At 42.6% G+C, this 21085-nt stretch overlaps 1 protein-coding gene across 4 annotated transcripts in view; it reads right to left on the bottom strand.

Moving 5' to 3' along the window:
• The window catches only part of HECW2 (HECT, C2 and WW domain containing E3 ubiquitin protein ligase 2), a 271029-nt gene that overhangs the window by 190540 nt on the left and 59404 nt on the right, over window positions 1-21085 (bottom strand). For 3 of the 4 annotated variants that reach the window (XM_069983585.1, XM_069983588.1, XM_069983586.1), the window contains exons 2-3: window positions 16741-16891; window positions 2072-2183 (exon numbers count right to left, since the gene is read on the bottom strand). The gene's annotated coding sequence lies outside the window, so the exon portion shown is untranslated. The remainder of the gene's footprint in view (window positions 1-2071; window positions 2184-16740; window positions 16892-21085) is intronic. The other variant, XM_069983587.1, reaches the window with a different exon arrangement.

Below are 21085 nucleotides of genomic sequence, written 5' to 3'. Positions count from 1 at the left end.
GATGTGCAAAAATAAGTGGTGGTTCCGGCACTCCAAGAGAAGTTAAAATCCAATACTTGATTTCATAGAAACCATAAAATCGTGCTGCAAGATAAACAGACGCGTTTCGTGCGCATGCGCGCTTAGTCCTGGTATAGTGCATGCTGTGGATAATACATGTTTAAAAGCAAAAGCAGCCTATCACGACAAAGTCATTCAAACCTAGGATACAGGTGTAAGAGCAACTTAGCATAATTATAACATGAAACCAAGGTGGGCGTAGGAGAAGGTACAAGCAAGGAAAACAACACAAGATGTACGGTGAATGCCGCATGGAGGAGGAGAGAACTATGAATAAAAATAAGACCAAATGTGAAAAATTAACAGGAACTAAACCAAATAGGAAACCAAAACAAAACAAAGCAAAAAAAATGAAGGAAGAATATATATAAGGAATAAATATAATGAATATATGAAAAACAGAAAATGCTAAACAAAAATAATAAGCAAAAATAATGATGATAATAAATAGATAATAAACCAAACAAAAGTAATGAAATATGAATAAAGGAAAATATGAAAAATTGCTACAAATATGAAAAATTTATAAATATAAATATAGATATCTATTTATATCTATATTTATTACTTTTTCATATTTGTAGCAATTTTTCATATTTTCCTTTATTCATATTTCATTATTTTTGTTTGGTTTATTATCTATTTATTATCATCATTATTTTTTGTTTATTATTTTTGTTTAGCATTTTCTGTTTTTCATATATTCATTATATTTATTCCTTATATATATTCTTCCTTCATTTTTGTTTTGCTTTGTTTTGGTTTCCTATTTGGTTTCGTTCCTGTTAATTTTCCACATTTGGTCTTATTTTTATTCATAGTTCTCTCCTCCTCCATGCGGCATTCACCGTACATCTTGTGTTGTTTTCCTTGCTTGTACCTGCTCCTACGCCCACCTTGGTTTCATGTTACAATTATGCTAAGTTGCTCTTACACCTGTATCCTAGGTTTGAATGACTTTGTCATGATAGGCTGCTTTTGCTTTTGAACATGTGTTATACACAGCATGCATTATACCAGGACTAAGCGCGCATGCGAGCGAAACACGTCGGTGTTTCTATGAAATCAAGTATTGGATTTTAACTTCTCTTGGAGTGCCGGAACCACCACTTATTTTTGCACATCCCACATTATAGCAGGAATGGAGAGTATGGGAAATACAAGGGCTGACAGAGATTGCAGGGAAGGAATAAGCAGGGCAGATGTGAACACATTCATGCAGCACTCTCAGTCCGTGAGAAGAGTGGTTACAGCTATGAAGGGATTATCCTTCACAGTCCTGTCCCCTGCTGCAAGCACCAGCGAAAGGGCATCTGCTATGATTTGGAAGGTGAGGGAGACTTCCTGGGTCAGAGTACAGGGCTGTAGACCCCGCTATGCAGACCATGTCCGTCTCCCACTCCCCCTACCATCTAGTACAGGGAGCTTCTAAACCAAAGAAATGCTCTAAAAGCAAGTCACAACTCTTAAACCAAGGTACCACTGTATAGTCAAATGCACTCTGAAATATACAAACAGGTGAATGTGCAATATTTTCATGTGAGCCCTACTAGGTATCATGATGTTACTGATTGTTACTGAAAGTTTCACACAATATTTTAACTATTCATCTTGGGGCGGTGCAAGGCATATGCATTCCAATATAAAATGGGCAATAGAAAAGCAGAATTGCATCTACTATACACTCAGATATAAAGTCTTATTACAAAATGTTTAAATAAAATCAGAAGCATTTTGGACATGAATATAAAATATATAAAAAATATAGTTAACACATACTATACTAAAAAAAATATATAAAAATAGACTAAACACATGATAACCTGAAAAACATGGGACTTCCTGTGTTTAAACACAAGTGCTGTGTTTCCCATGATAACTAAAAAAAATGAATGTAAATTGCAAATATGCTTTATTTGACATCTACTTGATTTAGACTTTGAAAGTTATAACAACGATGACACTTTAAGTACTTATGTGTTGGATTATAATATTACCATGTTTAGATTACCTTTGAAAGGCATTGGGATGTCTCTGCCCTCTGATCTTGCTGTATTTTACTGATTTAAGAACAGGGATTTTGTGATTATGAAGATCCAATAGTCTTTAAATCTTCAGATGAACTGTGAAAATACAAAGATTGGTAGTTCATTATGTTTTTGTTCTGTTTTTTTTTTTACAAAAGTTATTGAAGAAGCGCACCACTTTTTTTTTCTAATCGGGGCCCAGGCTGCAGGCTTGACCATATTTTCACCCAGGATTGATCACTTTTCCACAGTTACTCTGGTACTCAGGTTTTGTACAAATCCTGGCAATACCCATGTGACCTCCTCTAGGGCTTTCCTGAATCTAAAGAGGCTGAAAGTCAGCATCTTCTGTGCATCTCTAACAACTCTCATACATATGCATTGAAAACAGTGATTTCAGGCTCTTAAAAAGCACTGGAGAATCAAGCTAGTACGTAATGTGACATTGGAAGATCTAAACGGCCTCGGAGCACTGGAACAACACCATGCCGCAGGAAAACGATTCTACCAAGTAAGTATACAGGCAAGCATGCAGCCAGGGCCCCATACTTATTCTTCTAAACCCACTTAGAGTGATTTTGTAACCCCCTTACTCTATGTACAGTTATCCACACCATCCACAAGCTTAGACGCTGCACACTCAGTATATATACGTGTATAAAACTTGTCTGTCTTCTTCCAGCTATAAAATTGCTCCATTTCATCAGCTGACAGTGCCATCTAGGCTGGGCTTCACAGCAGTTGAGCCTCTTCTTCCAAGAGAGAGCTGGCTCAACTGCTGTAAAGCCCTCCGGCAAGGTGACACTGTTCATTGATGAAATGACACTGTCCAACAATGAAATTAAGCAATTTTAGAGTAGAAAGAAGAAAAGAAGATATCTATCTATCTATCTATCTATATATTTATATATATATATATATATATATATATATATATATATATATATATATATCTATTACAGTGGTGCCTTGGATTACAAGCATAATTGGTTCTGGGACCGTGCTTGTAATCCAAATCACCCTTAAACCAAAGCAAATTTTCCCATGAAAAATCATTAAAATGCAAAAAATTGGTTCCACACCCCCAAAAATAATGATTTTTGAATAACATGTAAAACAAATGAAACAAACAATTAGAAACAGCTGAATATGTGATATTATAAGTTACCATACAGTATAGCAATCAGTGTATAGTAAGAGCAAAAACCTGAAAAACAGCAGCAGTCTGTAGATACAGGATGGAGCTGCAGATCCTCATAATGCAGTAGCATAGAACAACAAGCTAGAATAGAGAAGCAGGGCTGCTGTCAGAGGTCTGTGTGGTCACATGACAGCAGTGGGGAAGGGGCATGTGTTCAGCATGGACCAATCAGGGCTGACAAAGACTGCAGGGAGTATGAAGGAATGAGCAGGTTATATGTGGGGCACAGTATAGCAGCACTCTCTGTCCGAGGAGAGAGGGGTTACAGCTATGAAGAGATTACCTCCACAGCCCTGTCCCCTGATTCAAACCCCAGCCTGAAGTGGATCTGCTATGATTTGGAAGGTGAGGGAGACTTCCTGAGTCAGAGTACAGTGCTGTAGACCCCCGCTATGGAAACCATGCCCCTCCCCCGCTCCCCCTCCCACCCAGTACAGGGAGCTCTTAAACCAAAGCAATGTTCTTAAACCAAGTCACAATTTTGAAAAACTGTTACTCTTATAACAAGGTACCACTGTATATATATATGGAATGTGCAGCATCTAAGTTTGTGGATGGTTCGGAGAACTGCACATAGAGTAAGGGGGGGGGGGTGTTACAGTATCACTTTAAATAATATAAAAAAAAAAAAAGTATATGGTTAGACAAGAGTCTTTCCAGTCAGACACAGTGCTCTGCTGCCACCTCTGTTTGTGTCAAGAAATGTCCAGAGCAAAAAAAGCTTTGCTATGGGGATATGCTGCTGTTCTAGACATGTCATGGGTACAAATCAAAAGTTTTGATCAGTTGGTTTGAATGTTCAGAAAATGACTAATCAGGAGAACTAGTGGGAAGATGACAGCACTGCTGTGCACTCCTTATTCCACTCTGTGTCCATTTGAGCTGGACAACCAAATAGATTTACTTTATGCGGCCCTCCAGTGACATAACATTCTTCCGGCTTTTCTCCTGATTGGTCGCAGTCTAAAAACTCAGACCCCGATCGATTATAACTTTTAATACGTCTTATGACTTTTTTTTCTAATAACAGGCAAACCAGTCACTGAACTGGTTACCCATTAAATCCAGAATCCACTTCAAGCTCCTCACCCTCACCCATAAAGCTCTCCACAACTCTGCCCCTCCATACATCTCCTCCCTCATCTCCACCTATCATCCTTCCTGGGCTCTACGCTCTGCAAATGATCTAACCTTAACATCCTCCATAATCAGAACCTCTCATTCCCGCCTCCAAGACTTCTCTCGTGCTGCACCAGTTCTCTGGAATGCCCTACCTAAAGACATCAGACTCATACCCAATATTTACAGTTTCAAGCGTGCCCTGAAGACTCATCTCTTCAGACTCGCTTATAACGTTCCCTAAACTTGTTTCCCCCTTTTGTTTCCCCCGCTCTCTCTGACGCTTCCTGCACTCTATATGTTTACTTGCAATCAGATATTGGCATTGTTATTGGCTCATCCTGTATCTCCAACTATGTACAATGGCTGAACCATGGACAAATGAAGCACTTATGCCTGGTGTCAACCCAAGTTGTTAGTCTGTAAGCGCCAACAAGCAGGTCTCGTTTATACTTTGTATTTTTTATGTTTTTATTTATTCTAATTATTTAACTGTGTATTATGTACCTCTGTACTGTATGCATAGAAAAGAAAAAGCACTGCGGAATCTGTTGCCGCTATACAAATAAAATTATTATTATTATTATTAAACTTTAAGGGGCACATTTATGAATCTGTGCCCTGGCATACACCAGGGAAAAGGCACAGTTATTTGATGGTCCACTCACCTGATGGGTAAGCAAGGCAAGACGTGGCCTCCTCCCGCAGTTGATTTTTGGTTTACGGCAGGGGTAAACCATGGCAGAAATCTACATCGGCTACAGAGCAGGTGTAGATTTCTGTCAGGCACATGCGTCTCATAGTAAATCAAAAAGACTGCATGGGAGTGGGGATTTATTTAAGACCTGCAATATGAGTATACTGGTCTTGATAAATATCCTCCTAAGTTTTAATAGAGATAATTTACATGTATACATTTCTTTCTTTCTTTTTTTTTTTAGAGTACCCCTTTATGGGGGATGCAACTGGCTTGGGATATGTTCATACTAGAAATTCCATTTTTGGATTGGAATTGGTGATTAAAACAAGATAATGATACATGAATTTATTATAATTTTTTCTATTTGATTTTATAAATGTGGTTTTCTACACCTGTGAAGAAATGTAAATTGTTATTGTTAGATACTTTTTGACCACTGTGTTTCTAATTCTTTCCTATGTTTCAAGTCTATCATTCAAATGATCACTGCATTTGATTCAGTGTACTTCAAGAAGACAACAATGGCTGACATGAATTTTATTTAGTTAGCATTAAATGCTCATAATCCTTGCTAAAATTTCTCTTAACCCCTCGCCGCAAAATTATGTTTGGGAAATGTAATGTAAAGCAGGTAGTTCCTGCTTCATGACGTTTCCCAAACATCATTCTCTCCCTGCCTCCCCCTGTCCCTAACAACGATCGGGCAGCGGGAGGCACTGTGTCACACAGCCTCCTCCTGCTGCCCCTGCCTGGAGGGGAGCCGCGCTTCCCCGGGCACTTAACCCCATAGGCACCTCGGTCCATGGGACCACAGCGTCTATGGGGCAGCCGGAGGGAGATCCACTAAGTAGACATGTTGTAGATATTGCATTAATAATTAGTTCATGTGGCATGACTATCTTTCTTAGGAAAAGAGAACTTTGAAAATAAAGAAATGTAAATTTTTCACATTTTTGCGCAATTTTTACAAAAAACTACTGAGTGTATCAACCAAAGTATACCACAAACATAAAGATGCAAAAAAGGAGCCTGTGGAGCCTCAGTGAAGAGTCTCAAAACACAGGACTAGCCAGATATCCCTCCAGGAAAGGACCCAGCCAAGGGGCAGCTCCTGTTAGGAAACCACCAAAACCACCATATTAAGTGGCCCTATAAGTCAATGTAATGACAAGGGATGAACCAAGGCTAGGTAACCATCCACATACAGCTGTTTCAGGGTGTTGCCCCTCATTAGTGTGGAGCAGGATTCTGGCTAGGCAGTGTTGTTGTTTGGCTGGTCTCCCTGAGTTCAGCGATCTGTTTCTCTTATGGCTCTACTAGGCATTGCTCCCACCTAGCCAGAATCCTGCTCCACACTGATGAGGGGCAACATCCCGAAACAGCTGTATGTGGATGGTTACCTAGCCTTGGTTTATCCCTTGTCATTACATTGCCTTATAGGGCCACTTAATATGGTGGTTTTGGTGGTTCCCTAACAGGAGCTGCCCCTTGGCTGGGTCCTTCCTGGAGGGATATCTGGCTTCACTGAGGCTCCACGGGCTCCTTTTTTTGCATATTCATGTTTCCCAGGGGGCAATGCACCTAGGACTTCACTGCATTGAGCGCTTTCACTAGCAGCCGGCAGTGTTGTCGTTTGGCTTGTCTCCCTGAGTTCAGCAACCTGTTTCTCTTATGACAAACATAAAGAGGAATATGTCACGAAAAAACAAACAAACAATCTCAGAATAATCCCGATAGTTAAAAGCATCGCAGAGTTATAACTACATAAAGAGAGACAGGTCAGATTTGAAAATAGGCCCTGGGTAGTAAGGCCAAAACAGGCTAAAAAGAGGCAAGGGGTTAATGTGACCTCATGGGATATTTTCTACAATATCACAAACACTGTTGGAAAAGCGTTGGGTGGAGAACATAATGACTTCCTCATCCTAAGCTGTCACATTTCCTGTCTGATTAAAATTTGATTCAAAACATATATGAGTATAAATACAAACCATAACTATGCAGCCTGGGATATGTTCACACAAACACATAGTCTGAATGTAGTGGAGTGGTACTGCAGCAATCCCATAAAAAAATAAAATGCACAAAAAGCATGAACTCCTGAGACCCCCCCCCCCCCCCCGATCATTTGACACCTTTCCCACATGTCTACACTGCTCCTAGCCCCTTTTAAAAGATATAGATATATAGATACATAGATTATAAAGAGAAAGGGGGATGAAGCAACAGTGTCTCCTTTCCCTACACTGCTCAGGGGAGGCAGTTGTTTTACCGTACTTACTTGGCTTGGTGATCACTGATAGATGAGGCATGGTTACAGATGATATGTTATAGGTTGCCTGGCAAATAGAATAGATGGAGATCATGAGACCTCTGTCTCAAGAGGGAGGGGTAGGACAGAGGGGTGGAGACAGAGTGAACCAAGCAGTAAGGATTTTCAGCAGCTTCAGGATGTGCTGCAGACAAACGGCCCAACTCATGAAATAGTAGCCTATTACAAACAAGCTTAGATTATGGGTGGGGATTGAACAGGGTTAGGCTAGGTTCACACTATGTAAAAATGATGTCCATCTTTCACAATAATGGCTGACATTGCGCAAATAGCGTCTGTTATTTCAAAATTACCTAAAAGCCGTATGTAATATAATGGATAACAAAGAACAATAATTAGCAAGTGCTGTATACATTAAGCAAGATCAGGACTTTTATGAAAACCACAGATCATTAATGCGAGAGGTGAACATCTACAAGCTTAGAACCATCCACAAGCTTAGAAGCTTTTGCCTCCAAAATGAACCATGGCAAAATGCAACATGAGCACCATTGTGCATCTATTGGATATCGCGTGTTGGATATCCACCTGCCCCCACTACATCTTGGAAGGCTTACTTTCGAGACATGGATTCACAGGAAATGAGCCCCAGGGGGCATAAGGCTTCAGCTATCTGTACTCAACGGACAACCACCCTAAACTTTTACTGCTGCAAAAACAAATTTTTTGACATGTCACACAGACACAGAATGACATTCAGTATTCCAATCAACCTTGACATGTGGATCAACCATTGACACAGGCCAACATGTCAGGGCCAAAACATCATTCACTGTACTTCACATTGTTGCAATAAAGAAAATTGGTTGATTGGAAAGCTAAAATGTCTTAGGGTCCATTTACACAGAAAGATTATCTGACAGATTATCTGCCAAAAATTTGAAGTCAAAGCCAGGAATGGATTTGAAAAGAGGAGAAATCTCAGACTTTCCTTTATGACCTGATATCTGTTTATAGTCCATTCCTGGCTTTGGCTTAAAATCTTTGGTAGATAATCTGTCAGATAATCTTTCTGTGTAACTGGACCCTTATTCTTTGTCAATTATATTCCTAGATTGCGTCTATCTGACTTATATTGTGTGCAATTTGTGGTTTACAGCAGGCAGTGCGATCACAGTGTGGTGTCCCACAGGCATATCAGAAGTTTTGATTGGTCGGGGTCTCAGTGCTGAGACACCCACCAATCCCTAGATATATCCCTGCTCATTCTTCTAAATCAGCCATGGTCTGAACACTCAGACCAGTAAAAACTTTTTGTAAAATATGCTTGAACGAAATATATCAACCTGTTGTGAATATAAAATTATTAATTATATATTAATATTATATTAATAGTAATAATACAGTGGTGCATAACATGAACAGTGTGTTCACAGTTAAACTGTAAATGACAAAAAACTGTGTACGGGGAACTTCAGTACTGTCAAGTACAACTTAAAAATGGGAAACAATAAACCGCAGGATGGAAAATGTCTGCAGGAGGTAAAGTGACAAAGCCACAGGAGGGAAACAATGAAACCACAGGACTAAAATGAACAAATAAACTGAAAGGTTACAGGTTATTTCAGTGCTACAGGAAAGGATTTAAAGCCTAACAGATGGGGAACAAAAATAGATATAAAGCGAAACACAAGGATGTTGATCCAAGACAATTATACTGAATCTGGAAGTGTACAAAGCAGCAATGTCCACACATACCAGAATACCTATACAACTAATCTATGGCTAAAATACAAACTGATAGAAACTCAAACAGCAGTTAAATGTTTATCTGTTGTGTTTGCAGAATGGGGAAGGCATCCCCCCAACCCTCCACCAGTATAATGCTATGGTTGCACTACATTTTCGTCTGGCAGAATAAAAATACTGCTCAAAGCATTTTTATGGAGTACTTTTAGCCAAGTAGGAGTATAAATTTTACACAGGCATACATAATGTTAAAGCGACTCTGTACCAACAATCTGACCCCCCCCCCCCCCCCAAATCACTTGTGCCGTCGGATAGCTGCTTTTAATCCAAGGCCTGTCCTGGGGTCTGTTTGGCTGGTGATGCATATATTGTCCTAAGAAACAACTTTTAAACTTGCATCCCTGTGTCAAATTGGGGTGGTCTAGAGCAGTGTTTCTCAACCTGCGATACGCGTACCCCAGGGGGTACGCGCCGCAGGCTTAGGGGGTACGCCGGGAGGTGGGGGGAAAAAATAGTTTTGGGTGCAGGGACACTGCTATCACCCAGCAGTGTCCCGGCACCTATCCCCGCCGCTGCTCTCACATCCTTCCCCCAGCAACAGCCTCACCAGTGTTCTGTGGGATAGGGGACTTGGTGAGGCTGCGGGAAGGATGAAGTCGGAGATCACTGACCAGCAGCCTCGCAACTGACTGTCTCTCTGAGGCCCTGCCGGTCCGGCCGCCTGCGGGGACATCAGCCTGCCGCCGCATCTCCTCTCCTCTCCGCCGGGTCACCTCAGGCAGCCTGTTCGGGATTCGTCCCCAGGCTGCCGCATATCTTCCTGGAGCCCCCGGCAGCCGCGGGGGAAGAGCGTGAAGCTGCCGGATCGGGTTGCAGCGTCCAGCCGGGGGCTCCAGGAGGATATGCGGCAGCCTGGGGACGAATCCCGAACAGGCTGCCTGAGGTGACCCGGCGGAGAGGAGAGGAGATGCGGCGCCGGCAGGCTGATGTCCCCGCAGGCGGCCGGACCGGCAGGGCCTCAGAGTCAGTCAGTTGCGAGGGGGAGCTCCTGCATTGGAATGTGGACCAGGAGATGGGGCGCCCCCCATGTCCACCTGCCGCCGCTTCTCCCCACGTCCTACGACTGACGCTGCTGCCTGTGGAAGTGGGGTGCCCGATCTCCACAATCCACTGCAGCAAAAGCCCCCGGCGGGGTAACCCAGCGCACCACTACATCATCTCCTCCCTACCCCCATCATTACCTCTGTACCCCCATCATCACCTTTGTTCCCCCTCCACCTCCTCTCTACCCCCATAATCAACCCTGTACCCCCATCATCACCTCTGTTCCCCCTCCACCTCCTCTCTACCCCCACAATCACCTCGGTACCCCCATCATCACCTCTGTTCCCCCTCCATCTCCTCTCTACCCCCATCATCACCTCTGTACCCCCATCGTCTCCTCTCTCCCCACTCCACCTTCTCTCTACCCCCATCATCACCTCTGTACCCCCTCCACCTCCTCTCTACCCCCATCATCTCCTCTCTACCCCCTCCACCTCCTCTCTACCCCCATCATCACCTCTGTACCCCCTCCACCTCCTCTCTACCCCCATCATCTCCTCTCTACCCCCATCATCTCCTTTCTACCCCATCATCTCCTCCCTACCCCCATCATCTCCTCCCTACCCCCATCATCTCCTTCCTACCCCATCATCTCCTCCCTACCCCCATCATCTCCTCCGACGCCCCATCATCTCCTCCGACGCCCCATCATCTCCTCCGTACCCCCATCATCTCCTCTGTATTCTCTCCACCTCCTCTCTACCCCCATGATCATCACCTCCTCTCACCCCTCATCACCCATCACCCCTCTCCTCCTCTCTCTTCCTCTCCCCCCTTCACCTCCTCTCTCTTCCTCTCCCTTCTTCACCTCCTCTCTCCCCTGTCTTCCTCTCCCCCATCACCTCCTTTCTCCCCTGTCTTCCTCCCCCATTCACCTCCTCTCTCTTCCTCTCCCTTCTTCACCTCCTCTCTCCCCTGACTTCCTCTCCCCATCACCTCCTCTCTCCCCTGTCTTCGTTCCCTATTCACCTCCTCTCTCTTCCTCTCCCCCTTCACCTCCTCTCTCTCCTTCACCTTCTCTCTCTTCCTCTACCCCCATCACCTCCTCTCTCTTCCTCTCCCCCATCACCTCCTCTCTCTTTCTCTCCCCCTTCACCTCCTCTCACCCCCCCCCCCCCCCCACCTCTTCTTTCTTTCTTTCTTTCTTTCTTTCCTCGTGGCTCAGAGGCTGGAGAAGAGAACAAGACCCCCTCCATGCGCGGATAACGTGAGTATGAATTTTTTTTTGTTTGTTTGGGCAGGAGGGGGGGGGGGAGTAGAATGGTGGTCATTACTATGGGGGCAGGGCAGGGGGCATTATTACTATATGGGGGGTCATAAAAGGGGATATTATTTTTAAATGAGGGATCCGAAATACGAGGACAACCCACACACCTACTCACTTTACAGCGCATGACACCAAACAGCAGAATTATTACTGTATGGGAGCCTATAGGTTGGAAAAAGGGAGGGAAGTTAAAGGAAAACTGTGACGCCTAAGATGTCTGTCAGGTTCTCTGGCAAGAGGTAAATTTTAGCTGCAAGAAATCATCATGGTGGTCTGGGCCAGATGGAGAAGCAAAGGAAAAGTGATGTCTGGCTACATGGGGAGGTATCTGGCTATAGAAGGAGGTATCTTAACTACATGGGGAGATGTCTGGCTGCAAGGGGGTAGGTATCTGGCTACATAGGGGTAGGTATCTGGCTACATAGAGGGAAGTATCTGACTACATGGGGGGAGGTATCTGGCTACATGGGGGGAGGTATCTGGCTACATAGGGGGAGGTATCTGGCTACATAGAGGGAAGTATCTGGCTACATGGGGAGGTATCTGGTTACATGGGGGAGGTATCTGGTTACATGGGGGAGGTATCTGGCTACATGGGGAGGTATCTGGCTACATGGGGGAGGTATCTGACTACATGGGGGAGGTATCTGACTACATGGGGGGAGGTATCTGGCTACATGGGGGGAGGTATCTGGCTACATAGGGGGAGGTATCTGGCTACATAGAGGGAAGTATCTGGCTACATGGGGGAGGTATCTGGTTACATGGGGGAGGTATCTGGCTACATGGGGAGGTATCTGGCTACATGGGGGAGGTATCTGACTACATGGGGGAGGTATCTGACTACATGGGGAGAGGTATCTGGCTACATGGGGGTAGGTATCGGACTACATGGGGAGGTGTCTGGCTACATGGGAAGAGGTATCTGGCTACATGGGGGTAGGTATCTGACTACATGGCGGGAGGTATCTGACTACATAGGGGGAGGTATCTGGCTACATGGGGGAGGTTTTTGACTTCATGGGGGCGGTATCTGACTACATGGTGGAGAGGTATCTGGCTACATGGGGGAGAGGTATCTAACTACATGGGGGGAGGTATCTGGCTACATAGAGGGAAGTATCTGACTACATGGGGGAGAGGTATCTGGCTACATGGGGGAGAGGTATCTGGCTACATGGGGGAGAGGTATCTGGCTACATGGGGGAGGTTTTTGGCTACATGGGGGAGAGGTATCTGGCTACATTGGGGGAGGTATTTGGCTTCATAGGGAGATATCTTGCTACATAAAAGTAGGTATCTGGCTACATAGGGGAGATATCTGGCTACATAGAAGAAGGCCTCTTGACTACATGGGGGGAGGTATCTGGCTGCAGGGGGACATATCCATCTCTGTGGGTTATATCCCACCTGCTTCTCTGGCACCCGGTTCACTGACTGCAGGCTCAGCCAATCAGTGCACTGTCCCACTGTAACCACTGATTGGATGAGCGGGCTGTCAGTGAGCCGGGAGCCAGAGAAGCAGGTGGAAGTACAGGCAGGTAAGCAGGATCTGTTAAGGGCCGACAGCTAATTAGGTAAATAGGCTGTGACTACATTCTCGCAGCAGATTGAAAATCCTCTGTGAGAATGCAGATACATAGGCCATAACAGTGCAGAGTATCGCAGTGTATTTTGCTGTGAAACGTACATGTAAATCTACCCTGGGCAATGTTATTAATGGATGGCTTCCTTGGGGGTACTCGGCTGGAGCATCTCGTCGCATGGGGGTACTTGGCTTGAAAAGGTTGAGAAACACTGGTCTAGAGCATCTGTGCCCTAGGATTGCACTGCCTCTCCTGCCCTCTTCACCATAAGGAATGTCCCAGCCAGGATTTCTTCTATTCATCACCTGTGTGAACACTGCACATGTGTTGGACCGTTAAGGCACATGTTCAGACATGTGATGAATAGGAAAGATGCTGCCTGGGGCGTTCCTAATGGTGAAGAGGGTGGGGCGGAGGGACGGAGAGGCATCGCAAGTCTAGGGCATAGACACTCTAGTAGTGATGAGCGAATAGTGAAATATTCGAATATTCGTACGAATATCTCCCAAATATTCAATCCCATTAAAGTCAATGGGAACAAGTATTCGATTATTGAAAAACATCTATTCGACCACTTGGAGGTAAGAATTGGAAGCTGGGGGATTTGAACGCTTATCGAATATTTATCGAATATTCGGCGAACTATTCAATAATATTCGATAGATTGAATACCTTACTATTCGATCGAATATCTATTCGATCGAACAGTATTCGCTCATCACTACACTCTAGGCCACGCCAATTTCACACAGGGCTGCAAGTTTAAAAGTTGTTTTTTAGGACATTAACTTCATCCACAACAGAGCAAGTTTGTCAGCTCACCCCCATAATGCTGGTCTCTCTTGCGCCATCAGCGTCCCAGAAAGAAGCACGTGGAGAATACTCGGGCCCGTATCAGGCCGCGATTTTTATCACTTTGTTATCTTTTATTTATGTTCCAACAGGGTGGATTTGTTTTAAATCAAACTGATTTAAATCACGATTTAAATCACGATTTAAATCACTAGTCCGGAAGGCTTGATTTAAATCAGTGATTTAAATCAAAGTTTCTACCTAAACTAGTTCTTGCTACTTTAACATGCAAGTAGATGAAGATTTTTAGAATCACTTTTTATATTACTTTTTTCTCCCAAGTTTAATGGGTTAATCATTCATATTTGGACACCACTGTTCTGTTGTACTTAGGAAGGAGAAAAATAATCCTGAACTTAATAACAATTTAAATGGATTTATTCAACTGAAATAACAACATTACAGCATACGTTATTTGCTTAAACAAACATCCATGTTAACTAATTTGGCTAAACAAAAAAAAAAATAAAAAAAAAAATAGTCCAAACAATCAGAAACATATTGTCTAACTTCTTGGACTTGGTACTGAAGGGGATGATTCTGTATTCATAGGTTTGTAGAACAATAGGATTAAGGTCTTTTTCTCAACTCTGTTCATGTTGTAACATTTGAGAACATATACAGCCTTTATTCTACTGAGTTAAACAACTCAGCTTTATCTCATGATGGAAGAACCTTTGGATGGTAAAATATTTTCCTCAAAAAGCAGTTTATTGAAAAAAATCCGATTTAAATCAAAAAAATCCGATTTAAATCAAAAAAATCCGATTTTTTTGATTTTTTAAAAAAAATCATTGATTTTTATCCACCCTGTGTTCCAATAAATTTTCTACATTTTATCGGAGCTGTGTGATCCATTTCCATTTTTTCTATATTAACTTCATCACCTGCCGAATGGACCCCAGGACAGATCATGGATTAAAAGCAGCTATCCAAAGGTACAAGCGGTTGGGGGGGGGGGGGGGTTCATTTACATTTACAATAAATTTAGGCAATTCCAAATGTATCTTACAGTTACATTATACAATAAACATAAAACTCTGTTACTCAGAAACCAGAGCAGTAAAGCATTCAAAATCATCTCAGCTCAACAAAATCTGCACATAAAATAATATGATCTGGAACAGAACTACTCAAGGTTGAATTTGATTTGGAGTTGTTAGAGTTTCAGCAGTTTAGGCCAAAACTGGTTTTTAAAGTTTCAACATTAGGCCAAAATTGACTTAGCTGGCACCAAGTGATTGCCTGTTCTGGCTATATAACCATTTAGATGCAGCTGAAATGGCTAAAACCTCTGATGAAAATGTAAACATGGTGTAAGTCAAACTATTAGTGACCGATGTGACAGATCTGGCACTGCCATCATGGTTTCTAGAACAGCAATGGAATAAAGTCTTTTCAGTTCCGTTGTTTTGGCAAGAAGAAGAGTGATGCATAATGCTCTATTTATACGCACCAACTTTTGAGAATTCCCTAAATTCTGGCACTTTCTATAGCCTCTGCCCAGCGCCAGATATGTTATAGGGGGTACTCCAGAGACTGATTATTTTTTGCCAACAGCTCACTTTATTAAAATAAATAAATAGTTTAACAGTGTCTTGAGAAGTGGTAGATGGGGTGTATATATGCCCAAGATTTATCATGTCTGTTATATAAAAAGCAACCAGGAAAATAGAGTGGTCAGAGATCTGTGGTTTCTGCAGATCAGGTTTGGACAAAACCAGTTATCAAGGCCTGTGCTGCTGGAGTGGGAAGTGAGGGTGGGACCCACACCATCCAGACAGTCTGGGTTTGATTAATCAGTCAGTTCTCAGGTGTGCGAGCCTTATAAAAGGCAAGGAGTGCATACACACCTTGGCTCTCAGCCTGGGAACAGGTCATCTGCTCAGAACCTGTGAGAGCCATACAAGTGGTACGTACAATTTCTGTTATGTTTGGTGCCCGGTATTAGGCCGGCACCTTGTTAGAGAGGTATCCTGCTGTTTATTTAGTGCCAAACAGGCATAGGATTTTGTTTGTTTTGATTTATTTCTGTACCACAATCTCTAAATAAAACTGGCTGAGGTCAGTTGAACAAACTCCAGTTGTTCTGTCTGTGCCTGTCTACCCAGGAGACGACTAACCCACTACCTAATCCCTTATAATAGTTATTTTCATTCACATATACACTTCTACTGACTGGCAGCAGTAACGGGGCGACATGGCCCCCTCTGCTGCCATCAACGTTTGTGTTGGGATCTGCAGGACTATGGAAGCCAACACAATTGCTGTGTATGGCAGCCTCCCTACAATGAGCAATGATAACTATCACCGTTGGCTCTGTTAGTGGTTGTAGGTGAACTCCCCTAGGTGAATAGGTGATAGGTGAACCCCTCTGTAGGTAGAATATTGACAGGCTGCTTGTCACTATAGCAGAAGGTGGCAGCCTCTTCACAGCTATAGTAATCACAGTATAGTAATCTCAATATGGAGAGGCTGCCACGTTCTGCTATAGTGACAGGGAGCCTCCTCTGGGTACTCTATATTCTAATAAGAATATACAGTACACAAGGGAAGGGGGTGGTACCCTGCTCTGTATCACAGAGTTCCCAACACAAATGTTGACAGCAGACAGGCCGTCCCTGGCAGACTGGTACATAGGTATAGAGGACTCTGTCCAGGAGGGCTTACAATCTACAAGGAAAGTGGAGAGAGACAGTAGGTAAGGGGGCAGCTAGTTAAAGTGTGCTGCAGAATTATTGTAGGAAGCATTATATTTCTTTATATACTGCTGAAGTTGCCAAAAAACAACAAATAGGCTTACCTAATATGCTCTCTGGGGGTCCTCCTTTTGTGTCTTTGGGTCCCCGGGTGAACTCTCTGGATACTACTTCCAAGGCAGACTTGTCTCGGCAACAACAGTCCGCCGAGCCAACCACTGCCTAAAGCAGGACAGCACCACGGTCAGTGATTTGCTGAGTGAGAAAAATACAAAAAAAGGGTTCAATTTCCTAGGGTGACAAGCTGCCTTTAACATGAAAGCATTGAATTTGTGGAACAGTTTACCCCAGGAGCTGATCAAGGCAAAAACAGTGGAGGGCTTCAAAACAGGCTTAGACAAATCATAGCCATAGCAAAATGATATTAATGCTTATGTAGGAATGTAGAATTTATCCATCCATGCTTCCACCTTCTCTTGGTGGAGCTTGATGGATTTACTTTGAAAGTTCACAAAAGTCTACAGAGTTTAATTGTGAAGAACTAGGTAGGGGCTTCTTGGATTTTACTGGAGCACAGCAAGAATAGGTAGGCCTGTTATTCTGGTCTTTAAAGGGAATCTGTGAGCAGCAATTCACTTTTCAAACTGCTGACACAGTTAGACTGCTGTTAGGTTAGGGGACACTTAGTGCCTTTTTATATATCCATCTGTACATATAGAATGTAGAATGCTTTTATTCTCCTGCGCAAAGACATATTCCCTTGCACAGATAGATATATGAAAAGCACCATGGCCCACATTTATGAAAGTGATTGGTTAGTCTGGGCAGCTTACAGCCAGTTCGGTTTTGTGCACATGTTCTCTAAATTTGGGTTCATGTGCCTCCTTGCCCTAACAACCATACAGTAGTGTTAGTTTAGACCATGAATCGCAGCCAACAGACTCAACCTTAGGACAAAATCAGCTATGTCATAAAAGGGAAGCAATCAGCATGAACATGCTGATATAGCTCCCAGCTGCAGCAAATACAGACCCTACACAGCTCCTTTACCATATCTGTGGTGTCTTCATCTGTAAGTGTTGTTCCTGGAAAAAACGTCTTATATCCCTGCGCACAAGGCAGGGAGAGAGGCGGGAACTAGTCATCTAGGCAGAGACCAAGTTGTAACATATCTGTGCCTGTCAGCGCGTTCTACGGGATGGAGGCAAAGAGGCTACTAGCAGGTCTTTCTGCCTGTCAAGCATCCCTGCAGAGCACGCTGACAGGCAGATAGCCATGAAAAGTTATGTCCTGTTCTCCACCCAGATGACTAGTTCCCGCCTCTCTCCCTGCCTCACACATCGGAATAAAAGACATTTTCCAGGAACTACACTTACCTATGAAGACACCACAGATATGGCAGGGGAGCTGTGTAGGAGCTCTATTTGCTATAGCTGGGAACTATATCAGCATGATTGTGCTGATTGTTTCCCTTTAAGGGGGTTAAAATGCACTAAAGGGACCTGAGTTGTACTCTAGCTATAATGTACATGAGACATAAATTCAATACATGCAATAAATGTCACCTCTGGACTGTTTTTTTTTTGTTTGTTTTTTCCCCCACCTTTTTGGTTGACTGTTGTCAACATGTGTGTAGTAACATTCCTGTTAACTTACTATGCTATAAACACCAAAACATAAAACAATTTGCAGTGTAAAATTAATATAAATAGGTCTTACATACTGCAGTTATTATCTATTCTAAGAAACAAGGTTAAGCCATGTGATCAAGTCTCTGTCCCATTTCCTCTTCTAAATCATGCATGTATTTCTACAGCCTGCACTAAATCATTTATAAGTGAATATCAAGATTAGATATTCAGACCAAAGGGAAACATTAAAGAGCTTCCAAACCAGGCACGGTGCTATTATTCTCTAGTTGTCTCAGGAAGCCTACATGCAACTGAAATAGCTAAGATTTATATATTAAAAGGGTTTTCCAAGTCATAAAAAAATGTCGTCACTACTACGAGATAATAAAAACAAACAGGAATCTAAAACCAAACAGTTTAATGCCTAGCTGTGTCCAGCTCCATCTTAATGACCAGGCCATTTTTGCATTTTCCTCTGCCATAGCACTTTATTTTTTTCACCTACAGGGCTGGTTGGGGGGGGGGGGGGTGTAATATTTTGCGCCACAGTCTCTAGATTTTATTAGTATCATATTTGTTAACATGTTTTAATATTTTTCTTTTTATTGTTTTTTTCCCCCTAATAAATAATTTGACAAAACATCTGCAATCCTGGCCCTTTTTTCCTCTTTTCATTTACGCAGTACACTGTAGGGGAATAGTATTGTTATACAGTCACACTTCAGGGGTCCCAATCGGACAGTAACACTGACACTTAAATGCTGCAATCGACCCGTTTAAGGCATTAATGTGGGCAGCAGTGCGATCACTGTGGCCTGTTATTAATGGTGAGGACCCGGTTACTACTAGAAGCCAGCTCCTGAGCTCGCTTCATAGAGCCCCTTCTTATTATGGCGTGCAAGAATGTCATGATGTAAGAAATCACTGATTTTCATGATGTCTTGGGACGTCATTTTATTGTAAGGGGTTTAAGAGTTATCCTAGAAATAAACACTTACCAATGGATAAGTGTCTGATGACCAATGGTCCCAGACATGAGAACCAGTTTCCTTTTGAAGTTTCTTGATATGCCCTCTCTCTCCTGATATGTGGTTATCATTTCTCTAAGAACTAAGGAAATCGTTGTATAGAGATGAACTTTCTAATAATAACTGTTTTAATAATATTTAATTTTAATAATAGGAGTGAATATCAGGTGATGGGCGCAATTACATCCTTCAGCTTCTCCATTACACTCCTAGGTTATTTTCAGACTACGTATACTTTTTTTTACAAATGAGAAATGTTTGATTAACCTAGCCAATTTTCATTTTTGTGCTTTCAGTTTGTCCTCCTAGTGTTTAAAAGGCCATAGCACTTAATTTTTTTTTACCTACAGACCCACATGAGCCCTTATTTTTTGCAATACCAATTGTACTTGGCAATGACTTAATTTTTCTATAAAATATGCTGCGAAACCAGAAAAAAATTATTTGTGCAGTGATTTTTTTTTTTTTTTTTTTAAAAAGGGCAATTCTTTTTATTTTAAGGTGTTTTGTGTTTACACTGTCGCCCTATAGTGTAACTGACATGTTCTCTGTTTCTCAGGTCGGTAAGATTACAATGATATGTAACTTGTATAACATGTATTTTATTTGATGGCTTTTAAAAATTAAAAGTAAACAAAACAAAAAAAAAGTTCTTCAAATAGCTCTATTCTGATCCTTATAACACTTATTTTTTGGTTTATGGGGCTTGGTCAATTTTTGTGCCATGGTCTGTTCTTTCTAGCACGACCCTGCTTGCATATACGCAACTTTTATTAATAAAAATACTTTATTTATTTTTTTACACTTACATTAAAGGGGAAGTCCGGGCAAGACAATTTTAAGATATGTTATTGGCCAACAAAAGTTATGAAAATTACTAATACACAGTTATTATGGGAAACGCACCTATACTGCATTTTCTCTGCACTTACTACAGCATGGCATGTTCAGGCCTCAGTAAAGTTTGTGATGTCATGTCACATAAACTGCCGACACCTGCTGCAGCGGTGGGACAGACTGAAGCAGCAGGTTCCTGATGATGGTATAGCAGAGCAGAGATGGTGATGATGGTGTAGAAGAGCAGAGATGGTGATGAAGCAGAGCTGAGATGATGGTGGTGAAGGATCATGTAAGCAGAGGAGCACTGTGGGCGTCCAAGGGTCCGTGTGGCTGTAAGGGGGCTAATGGTGGCAACAGGTGAGTTTGCAGTGTGCGCCTGGGTAAGCAGTTGTGGTGCTGCGGGCGGCAGGCGGCTGCCTCTCTCTAATACACACACAACCTGCTTCAGTCATAGCACACTGAACAAAAACACACAATCTTCTCCCGGAAAGAAAACACCACATTGAGGACATTTAGTTAGTGTACAGTTAACTGATAAGACTGCTTAGGGCTTCATTTTCTCCTTCTCTATATTACAAAGGATATCTTCACATTACACTATTGCTCATATACAATCTTCCAGCATCCAGGAAGAGAATAGCACAGATCTCCAATACACAATGGACTTTTCCAGCTCAGAAACAAGCTGCCAAACAGTGACTGCCAACCTTTTCCTGACCACCCTTATCTAATAGGACCAGTTGAAGCTTCCCAGTACAGTTGTGCCACTAAGTCTTATTCCACCTGTCCAAACGTAACTATGTCCATGTCACACTTGGTGATGATGGGTGTCGTTTTGCACCAATTAGTGTCTACCTTGGTCTCTGTACACAGCCAGAGGAGGAAAAAGGGTTAACTTACTATGTTTCACTGTTTGTGTAAACCAAATCACTAGTGTGGGTGCCTCACAC

The sequence above is a fragment of the Dendropsophus ebraccatus genome, chromosome 9 (assembly GCF_027789765.1).
Source record: "Dendropsophus ebraccatus isolate aDenEbr1 chromosome 9, aDenEbr1.pat, whole genome shotgun sequence".
NCBI classification, from domain to species: domain Eukaryota; kingdom Metazoa; phylum Chordata; class Amphibia; order Anura; family Hylidae; genus Dendropsophus; species Dendropsophus ebraccatus.
Note: the sequence above shows the minus strand (reverse complement) of the source record. Positions and strands in the feature narration are given on the sequence as shown.